Below are 15,922 nucleotides of genomic sequence, written 5' to 3' on the forward strand. Positions count from 1 at the left end.
TGATGAGAAATGACATGCGAAATGCAACCCCTGAATGCAGAATTTTGGATATTAGACCCCAATTGGCAGTTGTACCAGTTTAAAAAGCACAAAAACTGATAAAATTTGCAAAATTGTTAAAGAAATGATTTTTAGACTCTACTGGATTAGAGTGACACTAAAAATCAGGGTTTGAGCTGAAATGAACTGAAACGAGTTGGATTGAACTGGGTTTTATAGTTTCAGAACTCAACTGAACTAACCAGACACTGACTCAACTGATCTTTCTGACTAAATTTTTAAGAAAAACTGCCATTTTTAGAGAAATGGTACGGAATGGTCACTGGAGTGAAGTGAATTACGAATTTGAGCTGGATTTGAGCTAGAACAAAGGTCAATAATACTGAGATGAACTAAAATCGAGGCTCAAACACTAGCTTAACTGATTGAACTCGGCTCAATTTCAGCTGAAAGAGCTGAAATGGACTAAAATGGGCTTCTAGACACTTGGAAATGGTTTTGAACTGAAACTGGAGCACTTAAACTCCTGGTGAGCTCAAGTTAGACTTTGGGGAATATGACCGACTGTGAATGACTGACTCAGAGACAATTGGCTTGGATTTGAGTGAGAAATGAGCTCATTTCTGAAGAAATGATCTCATTTTGGCAGGATTAGTCAGAAATAAAAATGGTCTGTTCATTGAGCTCAGATGAGCTTGAAATGACTGATATTCTATCTATTCTGAACTGACCAACAAGCTTGGTTGACTCTGACTGACTGGGGTCTGGGATGACCTAGGGGTAAAATGGTAATTTTCCTAGTGAAAATGGGTAAAATGGTGATTTTCTGAAACTGACTCGGGGTTTGACTCCTACACTGACCTGACAAGTTTGGCATTGCCTGAGGAGGATCATTTGAGAATGGATGTGGAAAATTTGGGGTGTTTACAGATGCCCCTCTTTGCTACTAAGCCGGCTTGAAGACGAGCTTAGTGGCAAAGAAAACACACCAAATTTGGGCTATAAAAATGCCCCAGTTAGAAGGATCTGACTGGGTATGAAAAAATTAGCCCTGATGAAAATGGTAGATATGAAATGGAGAATAAAGGAAAAAAAAATTTACTTCAAAAGAAGTGAGATTCAGGTTTTGCCCTTAACCTAGATGGGACAAGAAATACCTCGTGTAGAAACGAGGCTCCGGTTTAACCCTTAACCTGACCGGGAAACAAAATACCTCATCAAAATAGGGCTCAGATTTAACCCTTAACCTGATTGGAAAACGAAATACCTCATCAAAATGAGGCTCAGGTTTAACCCTTAACCTGACCGGGAAATGAAAATGGTAAGTTGGATGGTGAATAAGACAATTTTCTTGAAGAGGAATGAGGTGACTCTTTCAACAACACGAAAGATGAATTCTTTCGACAACGCAAAAGATAACAAGGCGATCCAAAGGAATCAAGGCGATTCTTTCAACAACGCGAAAGATGACAAGGCGATCCAAAGGAGCAAGGAGATTCTTTTGACAACGCAAAAGATGAATTCTTTCGACAACGCGAAAGATGGTAAAGGTGATCCAAAGGAACAAGGCGATTCTTTCAACAATGCGAAAGATGACAAGGCGATCCAAAGGATTAAGGCGATTCTTTAAACAACGCGAAAGATGATAAGGCGATCCAAAGGAGCAAGGAGATTCTTTTGACAACGCAAAAGATGAATTCTTTCGACAACGCGAAAGATGGGAAAGGCGATCCAAAGGAACAAGGCGATTCTTTCAACAACGCGAAAGATGATAAGGCGATCCAAAGGAGCAAGGCGATTCTTTTGACAACGCAAAAGATGAATTCTTTCGACAACGCGAAAGATGGGAAAGGCGATCCAAAGGAACAAGGCGATTCTTTCAACAACGCGAAAGATGATAAGGCGATCCAAAGGAACAAGGCGATTCTTTCAACAACGCGAAAGATGAATTCTTTCGACAACGCGAAAGATGGAAAAGGCGATCCAAAGGAACAAGGCAATTCTTTCAACAATGCGAAAGATGATAAGGCGATCCAAAAGGAGCAAGGCGATTCTTTTGACAACGCAAAAGATGAATTCTTTCGACAACGCGAAAGATGGGAAAGGCGATCCAAAGGAACAAGGCGATTCTTTCAACAACGTGAAAGATGATAAGGCGATCCAAAGGAGCAAAGAGATTCTTTTGACAACGCAAAAGATGAATTCTTTCGACAACGCAAAAGATGGTAAAGGCGATCCAAAGGAACAAGGCGATTCTTTCAACAACGCGAAAGATGACAAGGCAATCCAAAGGAGTAAGGTGATTCTTTTGACAACGCGAAAGATGGGAAAGGCGATCCAAAGGAACAAGGCGATTCTTTCAACAACGTGAAAGATGATAAGGCGATCCAAAGGAGCAAAGAGATTCTTTTGACAACGCAAAAGATGAATTCTTTCGACAACGCAAAAGATGGTAAAGGCGATCCAAAGGAACAAGGCGATTCTTTCAACAACACGAAAGATGACAAGGCGATCCAAAGGAGTAAGGCGATTCTTTTGACAATGCAAAAGATGAATTCTTTCGACAACGCGAAAGATAACAAAGGCAATCCTTTCACAGAAAAGGCTAATCTTTCAACAACGTGAAAGATGATAAAGGTTACTCTCTCAAGGAGGTAAAAGGTGATATCAGGATGTGTCAAGATGGACATCGAGCTCTTCACTTCATGTCAAGATAGTAAGAAAATATTGCCAAAATGTTAAAAATTGTTTGTTGATTCAAAATGCTTGAGATTGATGTATATTGGTATGAAAATCTTTCCTCTTTTCTACCTGAAGTATTACCTCTGACTGGGCTTAACTCCGTAGAATCAAGATTCGAATTCAAATTGCTTGCAATTGGCTTTCTTTCAAGGAAGCTATCAATTTCCTTGATATGAGCAGGAAAGAGAGTATTCTTGATATTGTGAGAGCAATTGGTGAAAGAATATTGATAATAGAATTTCACAAAATTAAAGAAGATTCTTTGGCAAATTTGGCAGTCTGATATCCTGGGATTCTTTTCTCATGATGATCTTTCTGTCCACTTTTTTCTTTATTGGCAGAATTAGAGCTCTCTTTGGCTTTTGGGGATTTTATTACATCATCCTTCATTTTGGAGATGTCCTGACTTTTCTCTCTTTTTTTTTTGGAAGGGTACGTCACAAACTCCTTCATCTTGGAGATGTTCCGATCCTTCTTTTTCTCTCAGGGATTATATCAACGGTTATTGGCTCATTGGTTGGAAATCTCTTGATGATAGCGGAAATTAAATATCCTTTAGGGTTTGTCGGGAGGCTTATTGCAGTCACCTTCATCTTGACGGTGCTCTGAACTTTCCCTAGAAGGATCCGTCACAAACTCCTTCATCTTGGAGATGATGCAAATCTTTTTTGGCCCCGGGGGTCTACTCGCCTAATTCGCCTTCATCTTGATGACAGTTGAGAGATCCCTTTTGCAGATATTTAATTGCAGCTTTAGGTGATTGAGGAGATATGGGGATTGAATGGATTTTTCTGTATCACCCAGGATATTTCAACTGCTTTATTTTCCAAGAATGATCTTTTAAAATTGTGCCATTGACTGCGATCAATACCGATCACTTATGGCTTTGCAACAACATTGAATTTCCTTTTGCTGGCCATATCGAGGATTTATTCTTCATCCTTTTGGTCGGCCAATAGAAAGATTCTGAATTTTAAATCCTTTTTCGCGAAAGCTTTGTCCTTTCAGAAGTAATACTGAAGGTATTTTAAGGTAATGTTTTTGTGCAATAAAGATTTTGAAATCAACAAATATTTAATGACAAATTGGCAAAATTTTCTTGAAATCCTTTGTGGAAGCGAGTATTTGAAGCACAACGCAACACATCCTTGACTAAACTGAATCCTAAAAATACTTTAGTAAGAGATCAACTTGAAAGTTAGGTTTTGTTTTGATTTACCAGCTTGAAAGCAGGATTTATTGACCGACCAGCTCGAAAGCAGGATTTATTGAACTACCAGCTCGAAAGCAGGATTTGTTTTGTTTTACCAGCTCAAAAGCAGGATTTGGTTTGACCGACCAGCTCGAAAGCAGGATTTGATGACCGACCAGCTCAAAAGCAGGATTTGTTTTGATTTACCAGCTCGAAAGCAGGATTTGTTGACCGACCAGCTCGAAAGCAGGATTTGTTGACCGACCAGCTAGAAAGCAGGATTTGTTGACCGACCAGCTAGAAAGCAGGATTTATTGACCGACCAGCTCGAAAGCAGGATTTGTTGACCAACCAGCTCGAAAGCAGGATTTGGTTTGACCGACCAGCTCGAAAGCAGGATTTGATGACGGACCAGCTAGAAAGCAGGATTTGTTGACCGACCAGCTCGAAAGCAGGATTTGATGACGGACCAGCTCGAAAGCAGGATTTGTTTTGATTTACTAGCTCGAAAGCAGGATTTGTTGACCGACCAGCTCGAAAGCAGGATTTGTTGACCGACCATCTCAAAAGCAGGATTTTGTTGATTTAAAAATGATTGACATTAATGAAATTGTAACCCGAAGGCTTGGAAAGTGATAGATATTGACAAAGTTGTAAACCGAAGGCAGGAGAATGATTGATGTTGGTAAGATCGTAACCCGAAGGCTTGAATTGAGAATCTGATAGAGTGGACGGCCCAGAGGCCTGATTGATCAAATTGGATGACCCGAAGGTCAAGATTTGAGAATTACATGACCCGAAGGTCGAAATTGGGAGTCGAATGACACAAGGGGTCGAAATGGTAAATCAAAGGTTGAGATTGAAGGATTGAATAACTCGAAGGTCGAAATTGAGGATTTGAATGACCCGAAGGTCAAAATTAGAAATTGAGTGACCCGAAGGTTGAAATAGAGAATTGGGAATTAGAAAATTGGAAATTGGATGACCTGGAAGTCAAAATTGAGAATTGGCATACTGGAAAAAATATGTGTTCAATAGGAATTCAACCTAAGAACGACATTGGTTCTGTTGAGAACGACATTGGTTCACTGGGAACGACATGGGTTCAATAGGGATTCAGCCTAAGAACTATCAATTCCATAGGAATTTAACCTAGGGATCACAGTCTAAGAACTAAGGATTCAACTTGTGAGCTTTGAATGGACCAGGTGCTAAACTAGGTTTTAAGGGAAGATTTGAATCGGAATTCAAATCTTCAAGGAAAAACTAAATGAATTGGGTTTTGAAAGAAAAATTCAAGTCGGAACTTGGATCTTCTAGACCAATTACTAAATTGTAGAAAAGTTTGAGTAGGAGTTCAAACCTTTAAAGAAAAGCCAATCGAATTGGATTTGGAAGAAAATTCGAGTCGGAACTCTAATTTTCTAGACCGATTCAGAAGGAAAAGAAAACTTGAGTCGGAACTCGAATCTTTGAAGGAAAACTAGATCCATTGTGGAAGGAAAAGAAATTCGAGTCGGAACTCGAATCCTGAAGGAAAAGTAGATCAATTAGAAGGAAAGGAAATTCGAGTCGGAACTCGAATCCTGAAGAAAAACTAGACCGGTGAGAGGGAAAGAAAATTTGAGTCAGAACTCGAATCCCAAAGGAAAACTAGACCGGTTAGAAGGAAAGAACATTCGAGTCGGAACTCAAATCCCGAAGCTAAACTAGACTAATTAGAAGGAAAGAAAATTCGAGTCGGAACTCGAATCCCGAAGGAAAACTAGACTAGCATGGATTAGGTCTGAAAACATTAACCAGTAAACCAGATTTAGAAAGTTTGACCAATAAAAATTGGATTTTGAAAGTCTGACCAATAACAATTGAATTTTGAAAGATGTACCAGTGTGAATACCGGATTTTGGAAATGAACCAGTATAAGTACTGGATTTTGAAAATGGATCAGTACGAATACTGTTTTTGGAAGAATTACCAGCACAAACACTAGATTTTGAAGATTTACCAGCACAAACACTGGATTTAGAAAATTTTACCAGCACGAACACTGGTTTTTGAAAAATTACCAATACGAACACTGGATTTTGAAGAATTACTAATTGATTTTGATAGAAGATTTTCAATCTTTACCCTCACGACGACTTGGACAACTGTCGGGGCCTCAGAATTTATCCCTTATCCTGAATGGGCAGTTCAGGTTTATCCCTTAACCTGAAGTGGATGTTCAGGTTTATCCCTTAACCTGAAGGGGATGTTCAGGTTTATCCCTTAACCTGAAGGAGAAGTGAATTTGATGCAAATGAATGTAAATGGATGCAAATGAATGCATGTAAATGTAAATGAATGCAAATGTATGCAAAATGATATAAATGAATGCACATGTATGCAAAATGAAAGATTTGTTTGATCATGCCTGCATACAGAATGTTTTGAAGACAAATTTTCAAAATAATGCCCCAGTGTAACTCGGAAAGAAGAATTTGACCATTATTGAAGAAAATATATTGAGGAATTACAAATGATGGAATAGAGGATTTAAGTATAGAAAATTTTCAAATGTTGAGCATTGATGGGGTCTGATAATTCCACACCATCGGCATTGATGAGCAGATATGAATTGTGAGGTAATGCTTCCTCGACAATATAGGGCCCTTCCCAATTCGATGACCATTTGCCACCCGGGCGGTGCTTGAGATAGGTCGTTGATCTGATCACTAGATCATTAACTCAGAATTTCCTTTCAATAAAAATTTTTGCATATTGCCTAGCTATCCTCTGACGATATGATTGAGCGTGCTCTACTGCTCTGAGTCTTCTTTTATCGAGCAAATCAAGTTGTACTAGTCGTTGTTGCTGATACTGATCAAGATGTAATTCTAGAAGTGATGCAAATTTCAAGGCAGGTTTCTGAACTTGTAGAGGCAGTACTACTTCAGTTCCGTAGACAAGTTCTAACGGAGTAGCATTAATTGGAGTTCGAATGGTGGTTCTGTATGCCCCCAATGCATCATGGATCTTCTCATGCCAGTCACGGCCTATTTCCAAAATTCGCTCCAAGATTCTAATCAGAATTTTATTGGTGGCCTCTGCCTGACCATTCCTTTGAGGATAATAGGGGGCAGAGAAACAATGCTGAATTTTGAACTTTAAGTCAAATGTCCTCATTCTCTCATTCTTGAAATGACTCTCATTGTCTAACACGATATCATGCGGTATGCCGAAACGACAAAGGATATTCTTGTGGATGAACGAGACCACGTGTCGACCTTCTACTGTACGCAAAATGATAGCTTTGACCCATTTAGTAAAATATTTTGTTGCGGCAAGAAAATATTTGTAGCTTTTTGAAGCAGAAGTGATGGGGTCTACAACATCAAAGGCCCCACATAGAAAATAGTCATGGAGAGATAACAGATTGCAAATATGTTGCTGACGCATGAACGAAAGGTGCATGTATCTGGAATAGAGCACACTTCTTCACAAAATGGTAGCAATCTTGCAGCATGTCTTCCAATAATATCCCGCCCAGATGATTTGCTTGATAAGAGTTTGGTAGCCGACGTGACTACTGCAAATGCCTTCGTGTACCTCCTGCACAACTTCTTTGGCTTCATCTTCGTCTAGGCATCTGGAATATTTAGAACTGAATCCACGACAATAGATGACATCGGCAAGAATAAAATATCGGCCTAACATGCACTGAATCGCTCATTGCTCTTACCAGTGATATTCTGAGAGAAGGAGACAGATGTCTTCTCCTTGATGGGAGCCTTTCTGAAACTGTCCTCAGCTTGCTCAGACATCATCCCAATCATCATTTTCCTGAACATCTGATATGTAGCAGGATCAATGTCATCCCTATCATTCAGACTCTGTCTTCTGGCAGATCTTGGAGAATCCATTTCTTCTTGCCTTCTTCTAAAATCACTGATGCCCTGATACAGTGGTGTCTTTTTGCTTGATCTGATCTGAACCACTTGGGAATACTGATGCTCTCTACAGAATAAGATGGATAATTAAATTTTGATGATGAAGATTCAGGATATAAATGAATATAAGAAGAATATTTGATTAGAATTTGGTAGATAATTAAAAGAACATCCCATTACTAGGGATTGGGTCGCCGCTGGAGTCACGACAATTGTGTTGTCATTCTTTGCAAAGAGAACGAACAACTGCAAATATGCCTTGTCACCTAGGCGAGGTCGTCAAACCATGATAGAATGAAAGTTGAAGGAATATTTTTTTTTTATTGAAGAAAAAAATATGATTGCATCAATAGTGGACTTGAGAAAGAGAGAGCATATAGACAGTCTACCACTACTCTCAATGATCAGCAGAGACACGTGGACCGAGGAAAAGAGTGAGAATGATGAAAGAATCTTAGTCATATCTGGCAGAATGGTATGTTCTGGACCACTGCGCTGATGCAAGGTTGAACTCTAGCACGACTCCTTATAGCAGCCACATCTCTATGTGCTTCTGTCTTTGAGAAAACTGTCGAACACACCACTCTGGATGATAGTAGACACAAAAGAATGGACCAAGCAGCTTGAATCTCTTGCCATATGCATAGGTGTATCTGGGAGGTGATAATTCTCGATCAAAATAGTCTCACACCTCTTCTTCTTCCTGCAGATAATTGATCATGAATCGGTAGCACGCAACTGGAAGAAGTTCCTTGCCGTTGTATCTGAACGAACTAGCTCTGGTCGGCACATGCTGAAGGAACAAAGACTGAAGAGCATAGGTACATCCCTCGCCTAAGATGGACTCTCCAAGCGTGAAGCGGGTCAGTCCTTTGTATAGAAAAGCAAGCGCGGCCATGGCTATCGAAAGACGGTTGGTCTGTCGACTTCCCCATCTTCTTAGAAGTTGTACTATTCTGACATCCACATAATTTTGTCTGTCTGGAAAGAAAGCAAGTCCCACAGTGCACAAAACCATCGCATGTTTAATTCTCTCTCGAGCTATTCTGAACAGCGAGCTGACTTCTGCGAATTCTCCATACTGTCGGTAGATCTCGATCAGGCTCACGTACTCATTCCCGTTTTCTTCAATCGGTGGCTAAGACTTGCGCCCTGTCATGCGAGCTATGACATCTTTAGGGTCCAGACCCTTGACATTGATCAAAAAAATTGTTGCTCCAATGGATCTCGAGGCTGACCGGTGGCTCGGGCAGTCCCATAATCTCTGAAAATTCGTCCATCAACAGGGTCATCTCGCCCCATGAGAACCAAAACGTGCAAGTGCACGGATTCCACTGCTCTGCTAGTGCGTGGATCAGATTGCCATTAACTGTCAACTTCCCCACTGCAGATGCCAGTTCCAACCCACAATCGCTCAAGTGGTCCGAAAACATACGAGAGTAGTTTTTGAACCAAATGTAGTACCACCGGGGGAAGAAGGGTCCGGTGCTGAGAGATTGATGCTCAGGAATACTTTGTCGCACCTCGTAGGAGATGTGACCATCAGGAAAAACAGAATCGAGCTGACTGGATGCCATTAGACTGAAAGATAGGAAGATTAGAAATTAGACTTTGGAAAAATACAAGATTTTTGAAAATTGCAGGCAGGATAAAAAGCTGGAAATTCAAAGTCCAGAGGAACGAAAGAATTGAAAGTCACCTGGAGTTTTGAAGAGAAGGTGGATAATTTAGAAAAATCGTCCAGGGTTTTTGAGAAAAATGAGATATTTCATAAAAGATGAAAAATGAGGTATTTTGGAAAATTGTCCAGTATTTTGGAAAAATTGGGAAAAATATGGGAAATTAAGACGAAAATGAATATCATACATTCAATCACAAACAATTATGCACATACAGCAATCCCTAAGAAGCTAACTCTAAATGCATTGATTTTGAAAGAGCTTTAGGATCCTAATCCTGACTCTAGGCTCAGATCAACTGTGTCCAATCATGCTATGCCGATATACTCGAGCCGAGGCTCGATGTACGTGGCATAAAAATTCATCTCCGGGTCTAGGCTTGTGTTTTCCCAACATCCTTGAGCGCCTGCCGATATACGTTGGACTATGGCCCTTGGTACGTGGCAGGGGGTGTTAGCCCAAATAAGTTGCCCAGTTGTGAGGCTCTGTCCCGAACTATGGTTCTGGAAGAGAGCCCAGCAACGTGAAGACCGGGTAGACATTGGTGGGGTGGTTTTTGAAATATGATCACATGCAGGCAAACAGAGGGCTCTAAGTCCTAAAGAGATAGAATTTTGAAATATTTGAAGAAGCAAACATTGTTTTCATACAAGTCCTAGATTGAGGAGTGTTGTATTTCAGACCTAAGTCTAAGTGAGCATGAATAATTCTCCTCAATATGGTCCTACCAAACCATGCCTAGTCTACATGCAATCCATGTCAGCTCGGTTCAAGTCTAGGCTCCTAGGTTCACATGATATCAGGAATTAAAGCTGACATTCCATAAAACATAATTTTGATAATTGAGCTAAGTTAAGGCACATAATTGATCAGGCAAAGACAGGTCCCATCTCGGTCGCCAAACCTGTTCTCATCGCAAAAAATTTTTCCCTCCCTTGCGAGAAAGAAATGAATTTCGCGAGTCAAACTCGACCAAAGTTTTGAAAATGGTTTTAAAAATTACTCGCCTCCGTTTTGAAAATTTGTGGGAAAATTCTGTGGAATAGGATCCGCCTGTCGGTACGAGGTTCAATCGTTCCTGGCGCCTTTACCAGGGGTAATTGAACCAAGGATCAATTATGTGCTTTAACTCGACTCAAATAGCAAAATTATGCTCTATTTTTCCTAGAATGTACAAAGAATCAGGCTTGTGCTATGAAATTTTGAAAATAATGCAAGTTTGAGAAAATATGATGTTTGCTTTGGAAAATTGAAATATGCTTGAAAATTGATTGGAAAAGTACTTGAAAATTGAATTCTTGAGAAAATCATTGAATTTCATTGGAAATCAGAAATTTGCATTGGAAAGTGATTTCTCAGGAAAATTTGAACTTTAGAAAATTGATTTTGAAATTTGGAATTGCTTTTCTGAGGAAATGGATTTGAAAATTCTGAAAAAATCAGGAAGTTCATTGGAAAAGGGGTTTCTGAAAGGGAAAATGAATTCTTAGGAAAACGGGAATTCTGAAAAAAATGGATTTCTGAAAACTTGGGATTTTAAAATTTGAAAATGTTAAAACATAGGAAAATCTTGATTTGAACTTGGGAAATACTTTGAAATCTTATTTGAAAATTTAGAATTCTGTGAAAATCTGATCCTGAGAAAGACTTGGTAAATCCTTGAGAAAATTGATTTTTCTGAAATTGAAATTGGAAAATGAATTTGAAAATAATGCAATTTGAATGATATGAATGAATGAATATGAATTTGAAAAGGGAATTTCATTGAGGAATTGAGAAATCCTTTTAAAACTTTGAGAAATGCACTGCATTTTGAAGTTAGCCTAAGTGTGTAGGCTGAATGTGGCTAATACGAAGATCATAAATCTTGGTTTTCTTCGTATTCTGACTATAGCCATAAATACAAATCCCACCGAGTTTATAAACTCCATAAGAGCTTGTGCACGTGCCATTCGTGTAAACCATAGTGAATTTGAAATAATGTGCATGAATCATACATCACATATTGAAATTTGCATAAATTAAACTATATACAATGCAGCCCTATTCTAAGCAGAAATGTAACTCTTATTCCAAATATTACATTATTTTTTTTTACATTGAATTGAAATAAAATAAAGAAATAAAATGGCTAAGTCTTCTTCTTGAATATTCCTGCAAAACTAGAAAATAAAGTTAGCACAAAACTGTAAGTTTTTCTGAATTTATCCAAAAATATGGGGAATTATCGGATATTATTCAGATATAAACCCAAATTCGTACCTCCTTTGATATAAACATAATAAATAATGAATAAATTTTGAAAATTCGAAATTGGGGTCAAAATGACCAAAATACCCCTGATGATCTTGAAATCAGGGTTTTCTGAAAGAATTTTTGTAAATTTTAGAATTTTGAAAATCAAATGAAATAAATCAAACATAATATGATAAAATATGATGATATGCATGAGATTTTAGAGAATTAGAAATTGAAATTTCGAAATTTAGGTCAAAATGACCAAAATACCCCCGATAACAAGACTATGGCCTTGAAACCAGGGTTTTCTGAAAGAAATTTTACAAAATTGAAAAATATGAAATGAAAATGACATTGAAATTAACCATAATATGATTCTACATTCTCATGTACATGATAAAAACCCTAAAATGGCGAAAATATCATGAAATATCAAATTTAACCTCATTTTCGCCTGATTTTCGCTTCTGAATATAAAGATAAATTAACACATGGAGCAAATGAACTTAAAATTAAACCAAATTTAACATGGACACCTAACATAACCCTAGAAACAGAATAGAGCTCGAAAATCTATTTTTTTGTATTTTAAAATATGGAAATTCAAATAAAAACCCTAAATTTTGTGATTTTTGCCTAAAATGTTGATTCTAAAGGGGATTTAGGATATCAAATTTCCATAAAAATTTCCCAAATTTTATGGGGTGACAGAGGAAAGTAGGGCAAGGATTTTTTCCTTTTACACTTTCTGGTTTTGACCTATGGTCGGAGCTGTGCCACTCCGGAAAGTCGGATCGGAATCCGGCGACTCTAGGATTTAGGGGAAACAGACAGGTTTTGGTAGAAAATGTGGAAAAAATAGCAAACAGATGGGAAAAATATTGAAATTGTGGAAACATGTCCCTGACAAACAGATAAAGATTTAATCTTTTGACACCCTTGGGATTCGGGTTACGGTTTGGAAAAAGCCACACTGTTATCAGAGACCTAAATCTCTGGAATTTCTGGACATTGGAATCTGTTAGACAGAAAAAGAAAATCCGGGAAAAATAATGAAACAGATCCCAAAATTCCCAAATTTTGGAAAATGACAGGCAATTATGTTAGGAACAACTTTCATGTTGAAAGGTTTTGCATACGAGCTATGGATTGGACGGACTTGGTGAATTAGGGTCTGTCTATACCCTGACGAAGGAAAATCAAGATTTTCCCAGGGGTCTGGGAAATCCGATTTTTGACAGAGGTCAAAACTAATTGGAAATACCTAAAAATTGTTAGATCATTAGTAGATTCAATTATAAATCCACTATGATTTTTGGAGGACGATCCGGATCTCCCACAAGGATGGTACTGTAGGTTCTTGTCTGCTAAAGCGCAAACTGGAAGTTCTGAGAGACAGAAAACCCGATTTAGGGTTTGATCGGTTTAGATGGGTTCCGAAACTCGGATTGAATCAAATTTTAGGAAATAGATCCGAGACACATAATACTAATTGTTATATATTTTACAGAATTTATTAATGCAGAAATTTACATAAAATGATGCATGAACTTTGCACAAACTTGAAACTCTACAGATTCTAAATCAATCTATCAATAAGACTATGTAAAATGAATAAATACATGATGAAATTTAGCTAAATGCAATTTTTTTTATTTAAAATTGTATAAAACATGGAAATAAAAATCAAAATCATCATAAAGAGGCATGACCTATTTTGATGTTGGCTCTCAAAATGAGAGATTCAATCCAATAGATGGATGAATCTCGTCATTTATTTAGCCTAAAGAATATAAAATGAAATCCTATCCTAAATAAATAATGCATTCATATAATTGCTAATTCAATTTTTCTTTTTTTTTATGGCATCCATAAAAAAAAAAGAAAAAATAAAATAAAAACTTTCAACCAAAGGACAACAAGGGTAAAGTGTATAGGGATTTCACTAAGAACGAGAAGACACGAAATAAAGGGGATGATGGGCTCACCTTGGAGGGTTCGACTATTATGAATGGAATTGAGACAGCACCGGTGGAGGGTGGTTGAGCTGAACTTGAAAGGGGTGCAAGGTAGTTGCTGAAGGTGGTCTTGTCAAGAAGGTTGTCTTGCTACAAGGAGGCGTGGCTGGAGGTTATGCTGTGGTGATAATGGCGCTGCAGCTGGAGATGACCGAAGGTGCTGGGCGTGGAGCTTCAAAGGGGTGCTGCTAAAAGGCTTGAACCGGCTGGGCGTGGAGGCTGCAACTGGCTGGACTGGAGGTGCTGAAGAAGGTTGTAATGGCTAGGCGTTGTTGGAGGTGTTGAAGGGGAAGCCGGCTGCTGCTGAAGAAGTTGCTGGTGGTGGTTCAAGGTGGTGGCTGCCTTGGTGCAACTGCTATTGATGATGATGAAGGTGGCTGTTGAAGGATGAAGGCTGCTGTGTAGAAGAGGTGGAGAAGCTGCTGTGGATGTTGCAGCAATGGTGAGGGTGAGTTGTGTAATGGGAACCAAGGGAGAGAGAGAGAGAGAGAGAGAGAGAGAGAGAGAGAGAGAGAGAGAGAGAGAGAGGGATATCCATTGAATTGGAATGAGAGCAGCCGTCTCCTTTTCTTTCTTTTTTTTCACCTTTTTCTCATAACTTAGGTTTTGATTTCCCAAAACCTAAGTTGCTAATAATATTTCATGAAGGAAATCCACGTGAATCGCTGCAGCCTTTTTGCTTTGGAAGAAATGGAAAGGGAGTAAGGAAGAAAGGGGAAAGAAAGAAGGGAAGGAAAAGGAAAGAAAGGGGGAAGAAAGGAGAGGGAAAGAGGAAAGAGAAGGGGGGTTGGATTACCATACGTGAGTGGAGAGGGAGGAAAGAAAGGAGGAAATAAAGAAAGAAAGAAAGAAAAGAAAAAGGAAGAAGAAAGAAAGAAAAGAAAAAAAGAAGGAAAGAAAAGAAATAAAATAAAAAAAAATAAAAATAATAAAAATAAAAGAAAATGGAGGAAAAAGAAGAAAGGAACTAGGCTGGAGGTTTGGGCGACCCCCTCACGGGTCCCACCTCACAAAATAAAATAATAAATAAAAAAATAAATAAACACCAACAAATAAAAAGAAAATTGAAAAGAAACATAATTTTTTTTTTAATAAAAGAGAATTGTAAATGAATGGGCCATCTCAGAGCGGGTCCAAATTCCAGTTTTGAAATTCATTTTGACGATTAGAGGGGTAAAATAGTCATTTCAGAAAATTTCCAGACGAAACGAGCTATTTTTGGCAGTTTTTGAAACGAGCTCGGATTTTGAAGTTCAATACCCCGTTGCGAAGCAAATCCAGCGTAGAATTTGAAAATTTGATTTTGAAAGAAATCCAAATTGTTTTTCTCGAGAAAATACTTCCAAATTTATTTTCAGACGAAACGAGCTATTTTTGGCAGTTTTTGAAACGAGCTCGGATTTTGAAGTTCAATACCCCGTTGCGAAGAAAATCCAGTGTAGAATTCAAAAATTTGAGTTTGAAATAAATCCATATTATTTTTCTCGAGAAAATACTTTCAAATTCATTTCCTGACAAAACGAGCTATTTTTGGCAGTTTTTGAAACGAGCTTGGATTTTAAAGTTCAATACCTCGTTGCGATGCAAATCTAGTATAGAATTTTAAAATTTAACTTTGAAAGAAATCCAGATTGTTTTTCTCGAAAAAAATATTTCTAAATTTAGAATCATGAGGGTAAAAATGTCAATTTGGAAAACCTGGGGTTTGAAATTTATTTCTGAAAACTTTTAAAACTCAATCTGGATTGAAATTTATAAAACTGGAGTTCTGGACTTCAAAAATGAAATGAAATGTGATGAAATGTTATGAAATGCTAAGAAATGATATGAAATGATGAGAAATGACATGCAAAATGCAGCCCCTGATTGCAGAATTTTGGATATTAGACCCCAATTGGCAGTTGTACCAGTTTAAAAAGCACAAAAGCTGATAAAATTTGCAAAATGGTTAAAGAAATGATTTTTGAACTCTACTGGATTAGAGTGACACTGAAAATCAGGGTTTGAGCTGAAATGAACTGAAACGAGTTGGATTGAACTGGGTTTTATAGTTTCAGAACTCAACTGAACTGACCAGACACTGACTCAACTGACCTTTCTGACTAAATTTTCAAGAAAAACTGC

This window comes from Nuphar pumila, chromosome 1 (genome assembly GCF_984573655.1).
Source record: "Nuphar pumila chromosome 1, dmNupPumi1.hap1.1, whole genome shotgun sequence".
Taxonomy (NCBI): Eukaryota; Viridiplantae; Streptophyta; class Magnoliopsida; order Nymphaeales; family Nymphaeaceae; genus Nuphar; species Nuphar pumila.